The following is a 4,577-nucleotide window of genomic DNA, read 5'->3' as shown; positions in this document are numbered from 1 at the left end:
AATGAATGAATCAACAAAATCAAGCAAAAGGAAAAAGAAACAAGCAAACACACAAGCCAAACATCTCATACCCCATCCTATAGGTGAGAGTAGCCCAATAAATCCCTATGACAGATAGATAGGTGCATATGTAGATAGATTCTGATCTTCTGTACACTGCTGTAATCTTTTTCTAACTCATTTGACTTCAGTGAAGCTAGTCAGACATACTCCACCCTCCCAAGCTCCTCTGTCCCTCAAGAAAGCCACCTGAAATAAAGAAGTCAACAAATGAATCAATAAAATCAAACAAAATGAAAAAGAAACAAGGAAACACACAAGCCAAACCTCTCATAACCCAGGCTATAGATGACAGTAGCCCTATATATCCCTATGATAGATAGATAGATAGGTGTATACGTAGATAGATTCTGATCTTATCTGGTGTAATCTTATTCTAACTCATTTGACTTCAGTGAGGCTAGTCCAGATTTCATGATTTCATAAACAGATTACATCCTAAATTCTCAAAGAGACAATTTTGTCATCAGTTGATTACATCTACAAAGAAACTCAGAATGAAATCACAGTCAAGTTGCAGTGATGGATATTTTAACTCTTGGTGAATAACCTCCACACAACCAGTTTCTGCAATGCAGCTTTGATCTCCTTGTTCCTAATGCTGTAGATGACTGGATTCATCACTGGAGGCACCAGGGAATAGAGAACACCCACTGCAAGGTCAAGACCTGATGCTGACTTCGAGGTGGGTTTCAGGTAGGCAAAGATGCCGGTGAAAAGCAACAAAGAGACCACAGTGAGGTGAGGAAGGCAGGTGGAGAAGGCTTTATGCTGTCCTTGCTCAGAAGGGATTCTCAGCACAGTTTTGAAGATGTGAACATAAGACACAATAATGAAAACAAAGCAGTTTAAACTCAAAAACACACTAAAGGCAAGAAGCCCAGCTTCACTGACATATGAGTCAGAGCAGGTGATCTTGAGTAGTTGGGGGATTTCACAGAAGAACTGGTTGATGTCATTGGACTGGCAGAAGGGTAACCTGAAGGTGTTCCCAGTGTGGACGGCAGAGTAGACAATACTAGTAATCCAGGCACTGGCTGCCATTTGGACACAAGCTCTCCTGTTCATCACTCTCTCATAGTGCAGTGGTTGGCAGATGGCGACATATCGGTCGTATGCCATGATGGTGAGTAAGGCAAGATCAGTTGCAGTGAAGAGGAGAAAGAGAAAGACTTGGGTGACACATCCAGGATAAGAAATCACCCTGGTGTTCATGAGGGAGTTGGCCATGGATTTGGGGATAGTAACAGAGATGGAGCCAAAGTCTAGGACGGACAGATTCACCAGGAAGAAGAACATGGGGGTTTGAAGATGGGGGTTGAGGGCTATGGCTGTGACGATGAGAAGGTTCCCCATCAGGGCTGCCAGGTAAATCACCAGGAACACCACAAAGTGCAAAATCTGCAGCTCCCGAACGTCAGAGAATCCCAGGAGAAGGAACTGGGTCAGGGTGGTTTGGTTGGACATTTTCTTTCTCAGTTCATTGTGTGATGGCTGTGGAGGGAAGGACAAAGACAGTGGGGGAATTACAGTGGCAGAGGCAGTGGCAATGATTTCCTGCTACAATATGATGTGAGTGTCAACAATGCACAGCACTCGTCACTGCTATTAACTACGAGTGGTGACTTATCACATGAATGTCAATTGGCACAGCTCCCTTAAACTCAATGAAGCTGCATCAGTTTGCACCATCTGAAGATTTGGCTCATGTTATGGCTTAATAAAATGCTGTGTGAAGGATGGAGCAAAGTACAATCCCAATGCAACCATTCTAGCCAAGATGGATCCCTTATTGCTACGAAGAGCAGGTTCTGGACTTGGACAAGAAACTAAAATGCTAAAATTCCAACACTGCCTGATATCTTCTTTTCGTGGAAGTATGAGATGGACGTGGCATTGTGTATGACGGCTGGCCTGTATCAATTTCACTGCAACACCAAGTAGATGGTTGACTGCCTAAAAACATATTGATTTATGACACCAAATCATGACTGCATTTCCATCTCTGTGTGCCGATGGGCTAGCAGCATTGCTTTGCTACCTCTCTGCTGTCATTTGGCTCTGTCACTTTATGAGTGTGCGGGTCAGTGGCTTTGGTTCTGTTCTTGACTCTGCCACTGACCAGCTCTGTAACCTAGGACAAGTCACTTCCCCTTCCTGTGCCTCTGTTTCCCCTCCATCCATTCTCTGCCTTGTCTTCTTGGACTGTGAGTTCTGTGGGGAATGAGCTGTGTCTTATTATATGTATGTTCACTGCTCCCATTTACAGCATTTGTGTTTAGCGGGCAGCACTGTGGGACAGTGCATATGATGCTAGAGGAGAATATCTCAGCTCTAATTCCATTGACATCCTCTATGTCCTTGGGCAGCGATAAGAGATACAGGCTTTGTCTGGGGACTTCAATTCACTGTTCTTTATCTAAGGCACTAGTATGTTTAATACCCATGCTCTTGCCTGCCAACTTTGCTGCTTACTCAGTTTTACCATTTAATGAGTGTCCCTTTGAAACAGAAATAAACTGTACAATTATTGGACTATATCAGTGTTCCTACCCCAGTTGAAATCTACATGTCCAATCTGGTGTATTCAGACATTTTCAGTTTAAATTTTTTCAAAGGAAAACTGCATTTTAAACTGAGACATGTTCCAAGGATGTCTCTGCTACTCTTGAGAAACAACCTATGTATTGGAAAAGTCTAAACATTTTTTTTTCTTAAATTCAGTGACAATGTTTCGGTTTTAAGCATTTTACCTGAAATTGTCCAGTTCTCAATGAACAAAAAGAAAATAATCTTTGGTTTTCACAATTTCTATGAAAAGTCAACTGTTGTCTGCTGGGAAAACAACAACAACAACAACAACAACTCTGAGGAACTCTAAATGTTTACTTAAATTATATTAAAGGTTTTGAAGAGTTCCAATTGTAACTCATAGTTCTATTATGAAATTTGCCAGTTATATTAATGCACAAAGATATTTATTTTCAAATAGCAAACTTACTATTTTGTCTCTGTGGAATATTCTCCAATTTGTGATGCATTTGTGGGGTCTGCGATCGGCCAGACCTGTGGACGAGGCAGGTAAACAAATGCGTCCCGGCCCACCAGGGGCTTTGTCTACACAAGCAGCAACCCCAGTTTGCGAAACCCTGCATTTGAAATCCACCACGAGGATTCTTCAATTATTGCCTGTTTGTTTACTTGTCAATGATGCCCCATTACTGATTTGTCCAGCTGCTGTTTCTCTGCTCCTTAACCATATTTCCTGAGATGCTGGGTCTTTCTGCAGTTCCCAGAAGACAGTGACCCACTCCACAGATGAGAGCTCCCTGCTCCCCTCCTCAGACAAGCTCGGCTGAGAGGTGAAGACTCTCCAAGCTGCAAAACAAAGCACAGCTTCTGCACTTTTCAAACATGGGCACAACTCAGTATGTGGTTGTTGGGTGCTGAACTCCCATTGGAAGTCTCTCTGAGTTTCGTGTCAAACATGATCACAGCTCAGTATGTTCTTGTTCTGTGGCTAAATAGCTGAACTCAGACTCCACGGCTTTGAGCCCAGCTCTGATCTAACCTAAGGAGCAAATGACCCTGACATCCTGCCCTAGTAGACCCTAATCCCACAGAAGGGGAACAGCACCTGCCCTGGATCTTACATGATTGCAGCACGCCTGGAAGGACCCTTGGCTAAAAAGAAGACATGGTTGATGCCCCACACGAGTCCCAAGGAGATTGAAGAATAGAATACATATTTGTTACACAGACATGTTACCCACAATAGCTCAGAGGCCAGTGGCGTCAACTCCCCAGCCAATCTGGAAAAGCCTGTTCTTTCATGAACGTCACATAATCAGCTCTGATAGAAAAGAGATGTTTTTCCCCCTATGTTGCATCAGGAGCTCTTGGGATGCAGCCATCAGAGAAACCCACCGCTCTGGCTGTTTGATGTTGATCACTAAGAAGCAGGCAGAGGCAAACACGAAGAGTTCAGTGCAACGTCCTCAACCCATGTAAACTGATACAGTTTCAAAAAGTTCTATTATTACATTTCCTCTGATATATTAAACCCCAAACATATTAACTGAAATTGTAAACTTACAGTGTTGATCTTTGTGGAATGTTTCCCAGCCTGAGAAGCATTTGATAGTCCACTGCCAGGATTCTCAGGCATTATCTGTCTCTATATCTCTCAATAATGCTCCCACCACTGTGTTATCCAGCAGCTGTTTCCCTGCCCTGTCACCATATTCCCTCAGAGGTTGGGTCTCTGCAGTTCCCGAGAGACATGGACCCACTCCACAGATGACCACTCCCTACTCCCACTTGGAGCATGCTTGGTTGAGAGGTGAAGGACTAAATAAAATGGGGGATTGAAAGCCTCTCCCAACTTTCAAGCTTATCCTTGGTTTTGTGGGATAAAGATATGATCACAGCCCAGGATGTACCTGACTTGGGGTTAAATAGCTGAATCTGGTCTCCAGGGCTGTAAGCCCAGCTCTGATCGCACCTCGGGAAGAAAC

The 4,577-nt window shown here is 43.5% G+C and overlaps 1 pseudogene; it reads right to left on the bottom strand.

The window, feature by feature from the left end:
- Positions 1 to 591: 591 nt before the first annotated feature.
- On the bottom strand, positions 592 to 4,197 carry LOC127031134 (olfactory receptor 14A16-like; annotated as a pseudogene).
- Positions 4,198 to 4,577: the final 380 nt, after the last annotated feature.

The sequence above is a fragment of the Gopherus flavomarginatus genome, chromosome 11 (assembly GCF_025201925.1).
Source record: "Gopherus flavomarginatus isolate rGopFla2 chromosome 11, rGopFla2.mat.asm, whole genome shotgun sequence".
Taxonomy (NCBI): Eukaryota; Metazoa; Chordata; order Testudines; family Testudinidae; genus Gopherus; species Gopherus flavomarginatus.
The sequence above is the reverse complement of the archived record's forward strand: the minus strand, read 5'-3'. Positions and strand labels throughout refer to the sequence as shown.